The 20,233-nt window shown below is 37.2% G+C and overlaps 1 protein-coding gene and 1 pseudogene across 5 annotated transcripts in view; both read right to left on the bottom strand.

Annotated features, from left to right (window-relative positions):
• ANKS1B (ankyrin repeat and sterile alpha motif domain containing 1B) overlaps positions 1–20,233 on the bottom strand; it is a 1,177,049-nt gene that overhangs the window by 551,819 nt on the left and 604,997 nt on the right. The window lies entirely within an intron of this gene.
• On the bottom strand, positions 2,743–2,841 carry LOC128582846 (uncharacterized; annotated as a pseudogene).

Here is a 20,233-nt window from a genome sequence, read left to right as displayed (position 1 = left end):
TCACTTTTTTAAAGTCCATCCATATGAACATAGAACACCAATATATAATGTTTATTTACATTTTATCGTATTCTAAACTCTTTATTTTTCATTGAATCATATACTCTTCACAACATTTATTTTAGTCCTGATTTTATAGATGAGAAATTATGGCACAGAGAGGTTAAGAACTTATACCAAGCCACGAAGCTTATAAGTGGCAGAGTCAGGATTCAAACTCAGGCAGCCCATAACCACACTTGGGAAAATGGACTGGAAGATGTTATGGGCCCTCTGATACACTTTTCTCTGGAGCACACTTTTCTTAGGTCCTAAAAGTATACGTTTGTATCTACTTAATGAGTTCCTTTCAAATAGAGGCTACATTAGACTATATTTGATTTTTAGCTTTTTCTGTCTTTTATCTCTTCACAATTATATAAAATTGCTCACTTATCCAGTTATACACAATGTAGAAGTTAAATTTCATTGCATTCCCAGAAATCATTTTATTTAATGGCTCTATAAGAAACATTCATTCTTGACTATGAAGAGGCTGCATCAAGTTACCTTTTCTCAAGAGAATCAGTTTGTCCTTGAAAAAATAGCATGCACAGAAATTCAAAGTTGGGAAGAGCTTAGATATTATCTTGGCTCAACACCAAACATTGAACTATCCCTTCATAGCTTTCCTGAATGCTGGTCATTCAGTTTTTGGAGAAGAGTCTCCAGTAAACCTACTACCTTCACTATGGGTATTCTACTCCTGGGTAAACATGTACTGTTTCCTTTATGAAATCATATATGCCATATATATACAGGCATGTACCACATAACAACATTTAAGTCAAATGACAGACTGCATATACAGCAGTGGTCCTGTAAGATTATGGTGGAGAACTATACTCAGTCTTCAAAAAGTTCAGGGCAAATGCATATCGTGCAAAAACTACGCATGGATTTTAAAATTTTTTGCACCAAAGTGAATTCAAACTAACTTTATAATTATGTCTGAATAAGACCTAGTTTGAGGCGCTAAGAAGGATAAGACATCAATTTGAAAAAAGCCGCTATTGGCTTGGCGCCTATAGCACAGTGGTTATGGCATAGGCCACATGCACCAAGATTGATGGGTTTGAACCTAGCCCAGGACAGCTAAACAACAATGACAACTGCAACAAAAAATTAGCTGGATGTTGTGGCGGATGCCTGTCGTCCCAGCTACATGGGAGATGGAAAGAATCGCTTAAGCCCAAGAGATTGAGGTTGCTGTGAGTTGTGACATCACAGCACTCTATGGAGGGCAACATAGTGAGACTCTGTCTCAAAAAAGAAAGAAAGAAAGAAAAAAAGCTCCTATCGAAACAACAACAATTCTGCTGAAATTGAAGATAGAGTAACACTAAATTTATGGTGAAGTTTGAGTGGAAGAATGGTGAAATTATTGATGCTTTATGAAAAGTTTATGGGGGCAATGCCCCAAAGAAATTGATAACTTATTTTAAAAAGGAATGAGGCCATACTGATAAACCATCCACATTAATTTGTTAGAAAAAAAATTCATCTTCTTCATACACTAACTGAAGGGGCCTGATAATTAATAGAAGACACAATAGCCAACACCATAGAGACCTCGATTGGTTCAACTTACACAATTATAACTGAAAAATTACAACTGAGCAAGCTTTCTACTCAATGGATGCTAAGCTGATGCACCCAGATCAGCTGCAGGCAAGAACAGAGCTTTCGATGGAAACTTTAGACAAGTGGGATCAAGACCTTTAAGAAATGTAACAGGAGATGAAATACGACTTTAACAGTACAATTCTGAAGACAAAGCATAATCAGAGTAATAGGTACCAACAGGTGGAAGTGGGCCAGTCAAAGCAAAAGTGGACCAGTCAGGAGCAAGTCATGGCAATAGTTCTTTTTGGATGCTCAAGGCATTTTGCTTTTCGATTTTCTAGAGGGCCAAAAAATGATAATACCTGCTTGGTATGAGAGTGTTTGAGACAGTTAACCAAAGCCTTAGTACGCTTGAATATACAACAATGGAAACTCTCCAAAATAAAAAGCTGTGAGGCAACTTCCAGTGGCCTAAAATATGTGTAACCGGAGTCCCTGAAGCAAGGGGGTGGTGGGGGAGAAAGAATACTTAGAGAAATAATTGCTGAAGTTTTTCCATAACTGATGAAAATTATTCTCACCTTTTTCATGTAACACTATCTTGCTAGAATTTTTCTGCTTTCTATACATCATGTGCAAACATGGTTTCTAAATATAAGAGTTCCCTCCTACAGACATTTTAGAATTTATTTAGTCATTTAACTATACCGATGCATTCTGTTTTATTGCAGATTTCTGTCATTATAAATAGTGCTATAATCAATTTTTTTAACCACAAATATCAATCTGTATCTGATCCTTAAGATACAATGCTTGAAGTGAATTAACTGGCTAAAGGAATCTGCATACACATTTTTAGGGTCTTAATATATGTTTAAGCCCACTTTCCAGAAAGATTAGATAGCATTTGTACATATGTACATGTGTTCATTTGTAGTATAGTATACATCAGATATTTTACTATATTTTAGTCAACAGGTGTCATTATTTAAGGAAAAAGGTTGTCCTTAAAAAAAGAAAAACTTAACTACTTTTATAGGTGAAAAAATATAAGCTCCTTAAAAAAAAGAATCAGCATTTCTTGTATTATTATTAGCTTAAGTAATTTTTTATTTTTTTTTATTAAGTCAAATACACATAGATCATGAATACATTCATGCATATGTGGGGTATAGTGTGCTGATTTTTTTTTTATCACCTTTGACTCATATGCCACCAGTTATCATCATCGGTCAATTTTTTTTTATGCAATCTGATATGGTTAGATTACCAATCAACATAGCTTTCACCTCTTTTACTTGATTATTGTGCCAAAACATCTATGTTCTACACTTGACAGATCTGACTTGTACCCTTCTCACATGCTCCATAGGTGTGGTCCCGCCTTTTACCCTCCCTCTATCAAACCTCCCCCCTCCCCTCCCTTCCCTCTCCACTTCTCTCCTTCATCCTGGGCTATAATTGTGATCTATCTTTCATAAGAAAGTAATTTTTACCTTCATTATAAACGCTGGTTCATGTCCTCAGGCCAATTTTTTATTTTTTGAAAGTTTTTCATACACCAATTTGTATGAGCTCTTTATACATTACAGATATTTACCCATAAATATAATTATGATGACCATTTTTCAAAAATGAGCCAAATTCCCACATCATGTGACAATTGTCAGAGCTCTCACCCTCTTTAAAAGGGATTCAAATTTATCATTGTTCATAAATCCTAAACTTTCACTTATTTCTCCCTTAAACTGGTATTTTCTATTTTGTTTAGAGAGTATGAACTTCTCAGGTGCTCAGCCCTTTCATTCGTAAGACAACCCTGTGCTACTTAATCCCTCGGTTTACTTACGTAATTTCTCTTTCACCTCATAAGGTAACTGAACGTAGTTAAGATTCAATCCAATGAGTTAAGGATTAAGGCAAGACCTGTGGTGTGACTTAGGGAATAATTTTTCTTCCCCTAGGTGTTCTATCAGCTAGACCTGAGCGTATTGTTCTCAGAAGAGAGAATGATTTATTTCCAAAATATGTCTCTTACAGATTCAAGCAAATCTTTCCAGATTTACTCACTGCACATACCTAGCGCATAATGGTAATGGGAGATTCCTGGCCGGAGCTCCAGGAAATGCAGTGTAGTCACAGTACTGTCACCTCTGGAACTCAATTTCCTTCCAACTATAAAATGAGAGTCAAGCCAGATGATCCTCGGGGTTCACTCCAGCTCTGAAATTCTACAACTTCTTACTGCTTTCAAAAAAAAGAGTCCATTTCTCTCCAAAGAATCTACTGGGATTGTCTGTTTCTGTTTTAGAAAGATGGGAGGTGTGAAGGGATCAATTTTTAATGACTGCGGGTATTGTACAAATGTTAAAGATCGATTGCTTGCACTGATAGCTGGGTTTGAAATCTCGAGCAAATTAAATGCATAGTTAGAAGTTTCCAGTGTTCATGTGGTGCATCTGTTTGGTCTTTTCATGCTTCAAGGGGCTAATAGCATCAAAGACCCCCTTGTAAAATCACTGGAAGGTCTAAATGCAGCTAAAGCATGAGCCAGCTTATTACTAATAAAAAATGGGATCAATTTTCATTTCATCAGTGAGAAATTACTCAAACAAGCCTATCTTCTAAACAGCATATAAATCATTTAATACCTAGGGTCCTAGTTTTGGGAAACGGTTAAAGCGTATAGCCTTGAAAACATCATTTTCACATATGTGAATGTGGTTATTTACATGATATATCGATGGATCCTTTGGATATTACAGAAGGGGAAAAAGCTCTGTACTCAACTTGCTTCCAAATAAAACTGTAATTTTTATAAATTTTATGATTACATAATAACTAACTTATAATCATGTACGCAATTATGTTTGTGATAACGATCACATTTTAAGACATGAAATAGTTCTACAATGTGTCCGTGGTTTCCTGGTTTGAACCTGACACCTCTGGATTTATTTAACTTCCCCTACCCAAAAAAAGATACAGCACTGTAATATGAAGCTAGATATTACTGAAAAAAAGTCAGCTGGTAGCAGTAAATGTCAAAATTCACCTTAAAATGGCATCTCTAATTATAAATTGACACCAGCAAAGCATTGGCAGTTACCATGATATTACATGCTTTACAAGATCCTGCAGCTGCCAGCCAAATCTCCTCTCCACGTCCACATTTGCTTTTCCTTCATGACATTTAATCAGTCAACAATACCAACGCCGGTGTTCTCCTAAGCCACCCTACAGCTTAAAATCCTGACTACTTCATGTTCTCTTGAAAGTGGGGCGAGGAAAGCAGCCTGTCTTGCAGAATGAGATCTGTACTTATCAATCACAGCCGCAGTGGGGAAATTGGCCTTTGCAGAGGTGAAGCTGGCTCATTCCCCGGGAAAGGAAAAGCTGTTTTGGATTAAAATGGAGGCAAAACAGTTCAGGCAGCTGGAGAGACTTCTTGAAGGCTGGCAAGATTGCATTTGCAGAGTTTTGGGCAATGAAGCAGAGGCTGCTTCAATTTATGGAAAGCAGACAGGAGGACAGCTTCAGGTTAGTCTAAAAAAGGAATCAGGAGAGCTCTTATAAAGAGAAAATCACACATACTGAATCATACTGGGGGAGTAAATAGGGGAAAAGCCTGACTCTGGAAGCTGCATTTATAGAGAAATAAAGGCAGTGATGTTAAAACCTCAGCCTCAACAAAAGCCTTCCCAGAGATATTCACAGCTGGGAATTGCCTCTGCAGGCACCACCAAGGGGTTCAACTCTTTTACTGAGTCTCTTCCACTATTTGTCCCTCCCTTAAACCTCTCATTTGAAATCCTCTCCCTCAGTATACTGTACAGTTTCGTTACTTAAACTGCGGTCCCTCCCTTCAACCTCTTATCTGCAATCCTCTCCCTTAGTATAGGGTACAGTTTTGTTACTCAGACCATGGGCAGAGGAGAAGTAACATTGGCACCTCCCAGGAGCTTATTAGAAATGCAGAACTGTCACCCCAGCTCGAAGCTCTTTCAACAGAATCCCATTTTTTTCCAGGATTTGAGAGGATTCACGTGCACATTAACATCTGAGATGCTCTGCTCTACCGTCGACACAAAGTGCTGTCTGAAAAGACTGCTGTCATGAAGACACAGGCTTACAGACAATGAGCATCCATCACTTATTCATCCTTCCAACAAATAGTCACCAGACACAACCGAGGAACTCACAGGCCCCATTCTTAAGGAGTTAGTGCTTTGCCTGCAGTGATCAAACTCCATTTTGGTCTCTGCTTTGCACGAGGTGGTAGCATTATGAAGATAAATAAGGGATGGACATTGTCCCTCTCCTTGATGAGGTCATAGACATATTAGGACATGATTAATGCAAAAATGAAAAGTGTAACAGTTTTTTTTTTTTTTGAGACAGACTCTCACTATGTCACCCTTGGTAGAGTGCTGTGGCATCACAGCTCACAGCAACCTGAAACTCTTTGGCTTAAGTGATTCTTTTGCCTCAGCCTCCTATAGGCATCTGCCATAATGCCCAGCTAATTTTCTGTTGCAGTTGTCGTTGTTTAGCTGGCCCAGGCTGGGTTTGAACCCACCACTCTCAGTGGATGTGGCCGGCGCCATAACCACTGAGTTACAGGTGCTGAGCCAAAAAAAAAAAAAAAAGTATTACAGTTTTAATGATAAAAGCACATACTGGGCTGGGAGGTTATGGGAGAGTGAGCAATGGATGGTAGTAAAGGAGGAGGGAATCAAATTTTATAGAAATGGAGAGGTTTAGGCTCGGTGCCTGTGGCTCAAGTGGCTAAGGCGCCAGCCACATACACCTGAGCTGGCAGGTTCGAATCCAGCCTGGGCCCGCCAAACAACAATGATGGCTGCAACCAAAAAATAGCCAAGTGTTGTGGTGGGTGCCTATAGTCTCAGCTACGTGGGAGGTGGAGGCAGGAGAATCGCTTGAGCCCAGGAGTTGGAGGTTGCTGTGAGCTGTAAAGCCACTCTACCCAGGGCAACAACTTGAGGCTCGGTTTCGAAAAAAAAGAAATTAAGAGGTTTTTGTAAAGTAGTGTTTTTTAACCTTTTACCTCATGGTTCACTTCTACAGTTGAACTTCCCCAGCACACTTAAATTATGTTGATCCAAAAAAAAGAGTAAAAGAAAAAAAAGAATATATTTATTGTGCTTTGAACTTCTTTCAAAAATAATTTAATTAATGATTTTGAAAATTTTTCATGGCACACCAGGATCCTCTTAGATACACTGGCTGAAAAATCACTGTAATATAAAGGTAAGCTGAGTCTTGAGAATACCAAAAAAAAAAGAAAAGAAAGAAAAGAATAAGTTTTTTTTCTTTTTTCCAAGTGGACCATGGGACCCTGGGGGGCAGGATGATGGTAGGAATAGCACAGAGGGAGAGCCTTTAACAAAGGCTCAAAGGCAAGAATCAGCTTGGTCTATTTGGGTAATTTGAAGTCGTTTCATACATAAAGCTGGATTACAGCCTTTGAGGAGGGTGTACTGGGGTCTGGTGGTCAGAGATAAGCCCGGAGAGCTTGACAGGAGCCAGAATTAAAAGGTTCTTTAGCCTACACACTTTGGGATTGATCATCCAGAGTAGCAGTAAGAAGTCATTTAAGGGTTTTAAGTAAGGCAATAACAGGATCGTGCTTGTGTTTTAGAAACATCACTCTGGAGGATGTTAGGGGAATGGTGATTAGCCAGTTTGGCTGGAACATAAACTACCCAGAAAATAATAATGGTAGATAAGGCTGGAAATGGAACTTTGGGGCCAGATCATGGAACATACCCACAGCCATGTTTTGTGCTTAGTAGGTAGTGGGAGTTGCTGAACATTTCTGAGTGGGAGAGAATGTTTTAGGCAGGCAAGAGACTAAAGGCAGAAGACCAGTTAGAAGGTTATTGCAATAATTTAGGCAAGAGGTAATAAGAACCTGATGACTCCAAGAATAGAAATTAAGGGATAGATTCAAGACGCAGGTGCATAATTATAAGCACGGTTTCATTACTCATTTTAGGATGCTACAATTTTATACATAAATCAGATCTTCATAAATGTCTCCATTTTCACATCCTAATATAGCAGTTGCTTCTGTTCCAATCACTGGGTGAGATGCTTTTAAAGTTCTCTGGGTCACCAAGGAAAATAAACACTCCTGTTGATTTGGCCACAGGTCCAGCTCTCAGATCCACATGGAGGCTCCTACATGCCTCAAAGTCACCCAAACCCAGAGCAGGAATCCTGTTACAGAATCGTTCTTTATTTGCAATCTCTTTTGATTGTTTCCCAGCCCTGAATGTGTTTCTAGGGAGGTTCTTGCTTATTCTTTATTCATCTTCAATAAAACAGCCTTCCCTTTTTTTCACTCTTAGCCCCTTTTCCACTGTGGCATATTTTTTCTTCACTTAGCAGCAGCACTAATTCTACTAGGTGGTAAGGAGATCGAAATCACATTTCCAGCACTTTCTTTGGAACAGGCAGTTGTGGGGCAGGTCCAATGTGATCACACTTAGTATAGTGGACCCTCTCTAGCTGATCGCTTCCTGACCACCTACGTACGTGGACCTGATTTTCATAGACCGGACATGTACCACATGTTCATATCAGCTCCTTATATTGGCCTAGTTCCCTATATTGACCACCTCTGCATGTTGACCAGTTTGTTACAGTCCCTTGGGAGGTCAACTTACAGAGCTTCTACTGTCTATCTCAACCACTGCCAGAGTAGTTTTCGCATGATTGGGGGCTATGGAGTCTTTTGGTGCTGAGGTTATCCTGAATTTCTTCACAAAGCTCTTTCAACTCTTTCAGTTTCACATCATGGAATATTTATAATTCTGGGTCAAGCATCATGCTTTGCCTGAATTCCAAAATATAGAATTCCAAATGGCCATCTTCTCCTCTAAAAAGGAAAAAAAAAACAAAAAAAAAAAAAACAAGATCGGAAGGAGCACTGTGTGTCTATTTTCTGTATATCAATTTGTCCCATGTGACATTTTGCCTTCTGGTACTGGATAGCTTTATTCTTCCTAATTCAAGACCCAGTAGGCCTAGAGAGTGATTAGAAAGATTCATGCTGGAATATTAACACCTACAAAAATCCTACTGTTCTTATCTGAGCTTTTCATTTTTGTTAAGATGTTCAGCCAGAATGGAAGCTGCCCACACAATGCTTGTCTAAAAATTATACTTGCTCAATAATATTCATATCTCCACCCACTTTTGAGTGGAAGAGAACAAGCATTAAGATATGCATGTACACATTTGCATAAAAATATACCATACACAAATTCAGGTCTGCATGCCCAATGCCAAATGCATACAACCACAGAAGTATACATTAGAGGAAGCATAAATTCTCAAGGTCCAGAAGCTTTCCTCCCCAGATAGAGATTTTTTTTTTCCTAAAAGGAAAGAATAATAATAGCATTAATTTATGGAGTATCTTTTCCCATTCTCCTCCATAAAATAATTTTATGGGCAACTTAAAAATGCACAAATTCTCTTTTTTCCCTTAACATATAGATTAAGGCAAGATATTCCAGAGGATTAGTTCTTCACGCAAATTAGAGGATGAAGTGAAATTTGTCAATATATTCTTTCTTTTGTGACTGTCTTTCCTTCTCTCTAAGTTACTTCGATTCTTCCCCAGCCTCATAGCTTTTCTCTACTGTAAAGATCTCCCGACTGATTCTCACCATCTCCCATCGCCGCCCTGCTCTCAGTCAGCATTGGGGTTCACGGTCCTATGTGGGGTGGGAGGCAGACTCACCCTTGCCAATGATGATCCAGAAGGATCAAGCCTGGATGGAGGAGCCCAGGGGTCTGTGAGCATCCAAGGGGACACCTCACTCCACCTGAGAACATTTCAATTCACAAAACACAGGTTCACACAGTCCCATTCAGTATTCACGATGGTCTTGTGATTTTGTAAGCAGAGCAGATATTGTTAGACCTGTTTAGCAAATTTCTTTTTCATTTTTAAGGGTTATAGTTCCTTTTCCCCATCTACCGATTGTAGTTTTATTTCTTCCTGGTTTTGTGTAATAATTTCTTGCCTTTTCTAAAGGAAAGAAATGTGACTTTCTTTATGTAGTTCTTCAAGCTTTTGTAAAGTATTGGTTAGGATTCCATCTGAAGTGAGTTAGGGTTTGCATGTTGATCTCTTGGGCTATACTTCTCAGTTTTAATTTCTTTATGTATTTTTAAGTTTCAGTTTTCAGACCCCAATCCGCCCTTCTGCCAGCTTGTCCCCTCCCCTGGCTTTTGACTGTGAGCCTGGATCCAATCCCCGCACAGAGCAGTTAGTCCTTCAACCAGACGAAACCAAGACTTCTGGGTCAGAGTTCCATAGTACCCAGGTCTCAGGCCTGTATCCTACATGGGTTTCTATTCCATTTTAGGTTCACTGAAATTTTTAATCTGGCTTTTGAACTTGACCTTGTCTTTTAGATTATCAGGATTATGCTTTATTTATCATTACTACATGTTGTAAACCTACAGGGCCACCTCGATGGGAAATTTGTGATACCCTCATTTTAGAGATAGAAATAAACTGCAAACGATTTATTAGCTCACCCCAAGGTGCAAACCTAATCAATGGTGCCGTCTAGACTCTGGTTCAAGTCTATCATTTGGCTCTGAGATTCAAAGTTTATTTCATTTTTACAAGAAGCTTCTCTCAGTGAACTGCTGATCAGTTGTGGTAAAGCAAGAAGACATAGGACACAAAGTCTGAGGACCTGCCTTCAAGCTCTGACTTTGCCAGTTCCTAGTTTCTCTTAGCTTCAGTTTGCTTATTGTATAACAGCAACACAGTCATGCGTCCCTTAACGACGAGAATTTGTTCTGAGAAATGCATCATTAGACAACTTTGTCATTCTGCAAACATAATGGAGTGCACTCACAGAAAACTCGATGATACATATGTTTTTAATTATATACATTTTTGCATATAGAAAACTGAGTGTCCTAGCACCATTACTGAACACGAATCATTCCCCTGACTTCATCTATAATACTAACATCAAGTGTTATATATCAGGTTTCTATATATACTCATAATATGATGGGACACTATTGCTGACATCGTGATGTAACCCAGGACTCGATTGCCAAATATCTTGCAGTACTGTCATGAGATTAATGCATGTGACAACTTTTTTTAAATCCCAAGTGCTACATAAGTGTGAAAGTTTTAATAGCCAAAGGACTTGTCTTTTTAGAGACATGTAAGTAAGACGTGTTTATTTCTGAGAAATAATAAAATGCAGAAAAGCATGAAGGAAAGAAGGCACTTGTAATATAAGTTGGCCGTGTGTTCTGACAGATTCATTTCAATCCATTGTTTGAGTTGCAACTGAACAGTTACAACTGACTGGATCACTCACTTGTCAAAATTTTATCTATATCCATATGTACATGTAATCAATCAAGAAACTGGCTCCTGAAGGAATTTGGGGGGAAAATATAGATACAAAATCTGAGAAAGTAACATCAGATGATTTGCCAAATATAGTATTGGTTCTCTCACTTGGATTTGCCACTGTCGTTGTGTTCTGATCTCAAGGACAAAGCTTCCATTTAGAGCAGTGATTTCCAACCTTTTTTATTTCACGGCACACTTGAACCCATAGTTAAACTTCCATGGCACACTTAAATTATGCTGATCAACAAAAGAGTAAAAAAAAAAAAAAAAAAGAAAGAATATACTTACTGTGCTTTGAACTTCTTTCCAAAGTAACTTAATTAATAATCCTTAAAAATAAAAATTTTTGCTGTGCACCTGAGATCCTCTCACGGCACACGGTTTGAAAATCATGGATTTAGACTAACCCTCTCAATACACTGTGAGTTAGTGTTCCAGACTTCCTTGTTGCAAGCCATAGAACCTCCTTTGGAGAAGAAATGACTGATTCTAGTATCAAGTCTCTTACAGAATCTCTGGGAGGGCCAGACAACCAAACTCAGATGTTTTACAACCAGACAACCAGACAACCAGACAACCAAACTCAGATGTTTTAAACAAGGCATCTAGGGTTAAAGCCAACAACAACAAAAATGCCCACTCAAACTACCTCATCTAGAAGAATTATGCATTTCACCCACAAGGATCACTCCTTACATTATTGAGGCAGGTACCCAACAAATGTTCACTGTGCAATGAAGAAAAGTGTGCAGTTACCCATGTGATGACTCTTAAGCTTCCTTTTCATTTATTTATTTTTGTGTAGAGACAGAGTCTCACTTTATCACCCTTGGTAGAGTGCCGTAGCATCACAGCTTACAGCAACCTTCAACTCCTAGGCTTAGCTGATGCTCTTGCCTCAGCCTCCCGAGTAGCTGGGACCACAGGTGCCCACCACAACGTCTGGCTATTTTTTTGTTGCAGTTTGACCAGAACCAGGTTTGAACCCACCACCCTCGGTATATAGGGCTGGCACCCTACCCACTGAGCCACGGGCCCGCCCTAAGCTTCCTTTTTATACTGAAAGTGTATGGTTCCAAAAACAGCCATCATATGTCTGCTGTTTTATTATTTATTTATTTATTTATTTATTTATTTACTTACTTATTTATTTGGGGTTAATGTAGGTTATAACTAGGTTACAATGTTCCCATTTGTTAGGTAGAGTCCCTGTTGTAGTTGTGTCCTGTACCCAAGAGGTGTGCCACATGTCCTTAAAATTGTGCCCATTAGGTGGGAGCACACCAATCTCCCCCTCTTCCCCTCTCCCTCCTTCCTATCCCCTCAACTTGAATAGAGTTTTTCTCTTGTGCAGGCATGTATTAGTCATCTACTGGCTTTATATTAGTACTGAGTAAATTGGATGCTTGCTTTTCCATTCTTGTGATACTTTACTAAGAAGAATATGTTTCAAATACGACCAGATTAATACAAAAGATGTAAAGTCTCCCTTTTTCATGGCCAAATAGTATTCCATGGTATACATCATACCACAGCTTGTTAATCCATTCCTGGGTTGGTGGGCATTTAGGCTGTTTCCACATTTTGGCAATTGTAAATTGAGCTGCAATAAACAGTCTAGTGCAAGTGTCCTTATGGTAAACGAATTTCTTTTTCTTCTGAGTAGATACCCAGTAATGGAGTTGCAAGATCAAATGGGAGGGTTCTTTGAGGGTTCTCCATACTTCCTTCCAAAAAGGTTGTATTAGTTTGCAGTCCCACCAGCAGTGTAAAAGTGTTCCCTTCTTTCCTCTGCACATCCATACCAGCATTGGCAGTTTTGAGATTCTGTGATGTGGGCCATTCTTGCTGTCATTATGGTTTTGATTTGCATTTCTCTAATAATTAGGGATGATGAGCATTCTTTCATATGTTTGTTAGCCATTCATCTATCTTCTTTGGAGAAGGTTCTACTCATCTCTCTTGCTCAGTGATGTAAGGAATTATTGGCTTTTTTCATGTGGATTAATTTGAGTTCTCTAAAGATCCTAGTTATCAAGCTTTTGTCCAGTTCAAAATATGCAAATATCCTTTCCCATTGTGTAGGTTGTCTATTTGCTTTGGTTGTTGTCTCCTTAGCTGTACAGAAGCTTTTCAGTCTAATTAAGTCCCATTTGTTTATTTTTGTTGTTGTTGCAATAGCCACGGAAGTCTTCTTCATAAAGTTTTTCCCCAGGCCGATATTTTCAAGTGTTTTTCCTATGCTTTGAGGACTTTTGTCGTTTCATGCCTTAAATTTAGGTCTTTTATACATCCTGAATCAATTTTTGTGAGCGGAGAAAGATGCAGGTCCAGTTTCAGTCTTTTACATGTGGATATCCAGTTCTCCCAGCACCATTTATTGAATAGGGATTCTTTCCCCCAGTGTATGTTCTTGTTTGGTTTATTGAAGATTAAGTGGCTGTAAGATATTAGTTTCATCTCCTGGTTTTCTACTTGGTTCTTTAACATTTGTAATCAAATATAAAAAAAAAAAACCTATCTTATTTCTGTTAAAAGAAAAATGTGACTATCGTCCAACAATTTACAATAGGAAGTATCCCCCAAATTACTCAACCAATATCTAATGTGAGTTTTCAGACATTTCAAAGATTTATATTATTACATATTCCATAATAGGTAAAACCACATATTAATTTACAACCATATCTTTTAAGTCTATTAAAAAAATATATGATTGGTCAAACACATTTAGTGATGAGCTGAAGAAAATTCAGTAGCCTTTGTAGACGCTTTAGGAGTAGATCTAAAAATCCCATGATTCGCAATTGTTTTATAATAAATGATTTCTGTATAATTTGAAGTTTGTTTTCATAGACATATACTTAAAACCTCACACACTGTCCTTGACATTCATGAAATAGCCTTGAAGTTACTTTTCTTTATCTCATCTGCTTCTCTCTCAAGTCATCTGGCAAAGCATGAGGCTCCGAGAGCAAAGCTAATCCCTCTATCTGTCCTTTGAATCTCATTGCTTCCTGCCTTCTCAGGGACTTCACTTAATTATCACTCTCTTTTCAGCATTTGCAACCTTTTCCTCTCAACCAGGGCTTTCCACTCATCATATAGTCATGCTCCGCTCTCCCTCATGGTAAAAAGTATCCAAGACAAATAATAAAACAACCCCTCAAATATGTCTTCTTCCATCTGTAATCCTTGTTTTCTCTTTTTATTTATGTCCAATATTTTTAAAGAGTTGTTGGTATTCACATTGAAGAGTTGTTGGCTTCCCTTTCTTCCCCCTTATTCACCTCAACTGACGGCTGAGTTTGGCCCTTATATGCTCCAGTGAAACTGGTCTTGAACCCATCACTGGTGTTGCTACACACAGTGAATCTTCTCAGGTTGGGTTGACCTCTTAGCAGCATTTGATATTGTGAACCAGAAACTTCCTGAAGCAGATGGAACCAAGGAAGAATAAGCCAGGTTCCCAGAATCACCTAACACTGAAGCTATTATATGTGCAAGAAATAAACTTGCATTTATTACAACATTGGGATTTATGAAATCATTACAGCACCTAGCATTGTTTCTTTTAACAAACACATGAATTTTATTAGGTCATTCCTGAGCTGGTCTACTTGATGAGCCTCAACTGCCGTCTTTCTTCCCTGTGAACTCTATGCCCTAGCTACACAAACTACTTTGCATGTGTCTGTATATGTGTGTGCTATTGTACAAGCTACTTTTAATTCTTTTCTCCTTATTATTTGCTGACACACTCATTCTTTTATATTTACTACAGTCTCTGAGAAAGTCTCCCAGTTCTAGACATGCACTGTTATTCCATTTCTCCTCACAAATTGCCTACTATAACGTACTATCGTATCATTATTTTCTGGCCTCTGTTGAACATTTCAAGGGCTGACACCATGTATTTCCAACAGTGTTTCTACTACCTCCCATTATGTCTGGCATACAATAAGAGGTTCTTAGGTTTTTGAAAACATGAATTATAAGAATTGTAGCTGGGCTTTGTTAAAATGAGGATGAAATGATAAATATGGGCCCCTTAAATGAAATTTCATAAGAACATTAGGTTCCCAAAAAGAAAAACACATTTGTTGTTTTATATTTTGTTTTCTATTAGTTAAATCCTCTATTAAAGATTTATAACTTTCTTAAAAATGAACTCTTGCCCATCATTGGTTTTAAACATTAGTCTTGGGCAACAACTGCATGAACCAAATATACTCTTGGTATCTAATTTTCTTAGAGGTGATTTTCTATGCATAATAAATTTATTTTTTGAAAGTAATATTTGCATATGATAAGTCACTTATTTTTGTATTCCAAATGTATTAATATTTTAATTAGCTATAAGCAATAAGAAAGAGATTTATCCAGTCTGCTGTGGAAGTGCTAATATGATTTTAAAAACAACCAAGAGCACTAATTTTGTTGTCAATTTCATATCCTTATAATTACCTCTTAAATAGGCCTCATTTTTCTCTTGGTAATCACTGCTGTTTTCAAATGGCTTACAAAGAAGAAAAGCATTTAAGCTAATTCTTAGAACAGATGAAACTATTTATTTTGACATTTGTAGTCTGTGGACCATGTCCTTTCCAATTCTGAAAAAGACAACCTGGAAACTTCTATGTTTAGAACAAATAATTTTAATAACTTTAGAGATAATTAAAAATGGAACCTATTTTAGATGTCAGTTAAGGTCATCCTACTTTATCTTAATTCAAAGACCCTGGGCAGATCCGTTAGGTGTGGTCAAATTGTTGCTATGCCAACTACTTGATATGGAGCTGAATGGTCAATGGGAAAGATCTAAAGATCTAAGAAATAACTCCTTTCTCCTCAGCCCTCTCCTAAAGTGAACATTCAATCACGACAGAAAATGTAGGGTAATTCTTTTAGGCAAGGTTCATATTAATTGGAAGGTTGGAAGGAAGACAAAATAGTTTAGGAAGAGGATTGTAATGCAAGAGATAGTTTAGAGGAACATGGAAAGTGATGTTAGTATAGTTTGTGAGGTAGAGGTTCCAGCTGCCAAATATAGATAAAGAGAAGAGAAGAATGTAAAGATTCTAAACCATATCAGAAAAACTCATGGAACTTGAAGGAGTATAAAGAACTTTAGATATACATCATTTTAGTTTAAATCTTTCATTTTAAACTGACCTTTAAAAGGTTAAATTACTTGACCCAGGCTGTACAGAGAGTTAGTGAAAATAATATCTGTGGGTTCCTATGGTGGGGACGGGGAAGAACATAGAAGGGAAGAAAGGAAGTGGGTCTCTTTTCATTTTGATCCAGAAACTCAAATATTATAAAAGGGTAGGCAGAGCTTTCTAAAAAAAAAAAAAAAAATAGAACAGCTGGTATCACCTGCAGTGCTGAACCAAATGCTGTGGTCAGTACCCAGGTTAGTCCAAAAAAAAAAAAAAAAAAAAATTCTTTGTAAAATCTCTCTTTGTGCATGGATAACCTTCATAAAGTAGTTCATGCTTACTTTTAAATTACTTTGCACCTGTCCTAATCACACCTGGAGGGAAATGTCCTAAACATTACATAGGGTTTGTAAAATTGGGCTATTGGCATTATTTTTAGGATCATTCTGCCTCACTTGGCTTGGAGAACATTTTTCTGCTACTAACTTGGATACCTCATGCTATATAACTCAATTTTAATTTTCTTGTGAAGGTATTCAATTTTTTCTACCATATGTTTATTTCAAGAGACAGTTGCCACAGTATTGATAGAGGGTCTCTCATAAATTCCACAAATTTACTTTGAACTCCTAGCTTTTAGTTCACATTTCTATACTTTGACTCATTTCTCATATATTATATTTTTCTTGATAGTTATTCCACCTTAACAATTAACTTTCTTTAGTTAAGAAAAACCTAGCCACGCATCCAAACACATGCATGAATTTTCTCTCTCTGTCTCTCTTTCTCTCTTGTACACACACACACACACATAAAATCATGAAGGAGTTTTCCCAGATGGAGAAGTATGAACCATGTGAGAGGTCTGGAGAAAGCCAGGACTCATAGACATGCACAAGCTAACTTAGAATGTGGTATAAAGACATCAGTGAGAATGGCAGAGCAGGGCACTCCAAGAAAAACAAAACAAAAAAATTCTAACAAAAAAATGTTATCACAGCTTTGTTGGAACTCTGGAAAATAGTCAAAAGTTTGCAGTAACCAAATGAATTTTTATCACAAAGGTGACTTTTAAAACCCAGTAGGAGTGGTCTGTGGTGTTTTCATTTACTCTTGTCCATCTTCTCCATTCCTGACTCCATAGTGGTCTTGAAGCCAGTAGCCTGTTCTCCCAGTGGGGACACTAGCACCAGAGGGAGCAACTAGACCTTGTTCTCAAAGAATTGTGGGTGCCCGTTTAGAACTACCAGGTGCCTCCCTAAAAGACTTACACAAACAATTTGCCTTTATTTTGTCTAACTCACATTCCTCTCAGGGTACAAAAGTGGCTCCAAAGAAGGAGTCTGTCAAAAATTATTTTTATAAATTTTAAAGACTATATTCCTTGATAATGTCTAGGAGTCTTGTAGCTCATTCCTTGGGATTTTTAAAGAAACTAGTAGATTAATAACTGCATGCTCTCTTAAGAGAAAAACTCAATTAAATTCAAGAAGAGGGAAGTGTGGGTGCAGTTCAGTGAGTTGGCATCTAAAGGGAACAATGCATGGGTATATGGCACATTTCCTGGGTGAAGGAAACAAGTACAACTCGGACTTCATCTTACAAACATAAACAATGTTACCTAACATGTTATTAATCTGAAATTAAATAAGAATATTTAACTTTGTTAACAAAAAATATACATATATTTAAAAGCAAATCGACCAGCTACTACCACCTGAAAAAAAGAATATTAATTGAAGCAAACAATAAACAAACTGAAAACTTGGAAGGGAAGGCAGAGAAGTGAGATGCTTGGGGAATAAGTACTTTAACAACCTTCTACATATTTCTGGGTTTCTGGAAGGCCATATACAACCCAGGGCAGCACAAGATCAGAAATAACCCTGAGAAGGCTCTTAACTCTAAGGGCTAAACTTCAGACTCTGTGCAACCAGAAAATGAAGCTAAAGGCAGAGTTGTAAACTGCTCAATTGAGTGCCAAAAGCCTATCTCAACATAACACACAGAACTCAAGTGCAAAGACTGGGAGAATTTGTGTTTTCTTCAGGCATTAAAGGAAATCTCTGTCGAATCACTAGCTGACTGCTAAGTTAATAGAAAATAGATTTCAGTGACCACATATGACAAAGATATGACAAAAATGACAAAGAATAGAGTCATTTAAAAAATAGTTTAAAAAAGTCATTAAACAAACAAGTATAACATAAAACAAACAGCAACAATAAAACCTAAGGAGGAGAGAACTGATTTCCAGTTACCACAATGTAATATTTAAAATGTTCTGTTTTAAACAAAAAGTTATTTGACATGCAAAGAAATAAGATAGTATGGCTTATTTACAGAAAAATAAAATTAGCATGAGCTATCCCCGAGGAATCTTGGACACTGAACAAAGTGTTTAAATTAACTGTCTTAAATATGTTTAAAAAGCTAAATAAAACCATGGACAAAGAACTAAAGGAATCCAGGAGAACAAAATCTCACAAATATCAACAAGGAGGAAGAAATGATATAAAGGAATCAAACAGAAATTCTGGAGCTGAAATGTATAACACTGAAAAGAAAGAAAGAGAGGGAGGAAGGAAAGAAGGGAGGGAGGAAGGAACAGAGGGAAGGAGACAGAGAGAGAGAAGAAAGAAAAAAGAAAGAAAGTCAAGCTTACTAGAGTGTTTCAATGGAAGATTTTAGCAGGTAGAAAAAAAGAATCAGACAATTCATAGATAAATCAATTGAAATAATCCATCCTGAAGCAGAAACAAAAAGAAGGAGGAGGAGGAGGAGGAGAAGGGAGCCTCAATAACCTTTGAGACATAATTAAACATATCTATCTACTACCTATCTATCTAAAAGTCTCAGAAGCAGAGGAGGTTGAATAAGAAAGAGAAAAAAAATACTTGATGAAATAATGTCTGAAAACTTCCCAAATCTCATGAAAGATATAAATCTACATATCCAAAAAGCTCAACAAATACCAAGTAAAATAAACTCAAAAAAACTAAACTAAAACATATTATATTGAACTATTAAAAACAAAGTGAGAAGTAATTTATGAAAATAATAACATAAACAGGGTGGGACAGACCCATACAGAAGCAGAGTTTTCTGTACTATTAAAGCTAAGACAGTGTTAATTCAAACTATTACTTATAATCATAAGGTGTTAAATGTAATCCCCAAGGTAACCAATAAGAAGTAAACAACGTACCCAAAAGGGAATGAAATGGGAATAAAAATGGATTATAAAATTGAATTAAATTGATCACAAAAAATAATTTAAAATAAAAAATAGTAATAGAGGAATTAAGAAACAACTAATTCATGAAATATACAGAAAAGAAATAGCAAAACGGTATGAGTAAGTCCTTTATCAGTAGATACTTTAACTGTAATTAAATTGAATTGTACTCTCCAATTACAAGACAGGAATTAGCAGAATAGATTAAAAATGGTCCAATTATAGTAGCACCTTCATATTTGACCACCTCTCTACATTGACCACCTCCTTAAGTTGACTTAATTTTCATGAACTGCACATAGACCATACGTACTCAGTGCTTGAAGACTGACATCTTTATTAACCACCTCTATAAGTTGTATGTCTCAGCCACCTGGACTGTGACACAATATTAATTTGCCCTTTATAACTTGACCAGCTGAGTCCACTGTATACCAAGAGGTAGACGATGTGGTCATTGCTCCTTAGCTGTATTATTTTTTCTTTTAGTATAAGTTCCTTTTCTATGTTTTATTATTGCCATTTGTTGGATTAGGCCTAATGTGTTCATCACATGTTGTAGAAGATTTTTTCAATGTGAAGGACTGGTCTGAATTAATAAGGACATCATACAATTACTGAAAAGTTTTACAATTATCAAAACATGATGGCCCAAAGGAAAGAACTCAAAGGACTGACATTGAAGGAAAATGTTGATCTTCTACATTTTCTGGAAAGCAGCAACTGAAGAAAGATGGCAGAACATTTTGGTGTTAGCAAGACCACGGTTAGCAACATCCAAAAATGTAAACATGA

This window comes from Nycticebus coucang, chromosome 3 (genome assembly GCF_027406575.1).
Source record: "Nycticebus coucang isolate mNycCou1 chromosome 3, mNycCou1.pri, whole genome shotgun sequence".
Classification (NCBI taxonomy): domain Eukaryota; kingdom Metazoa; phylum Chordata; class Mammalia; order Primates; family Lorisidae; genus Nycticebus; species Nycticebus coucang.
The sequence above is the reverse complement of the archived record's forward strand: the minus strand, read 5'-3'. Positions and strand labels throughout refer to the sequence as shown.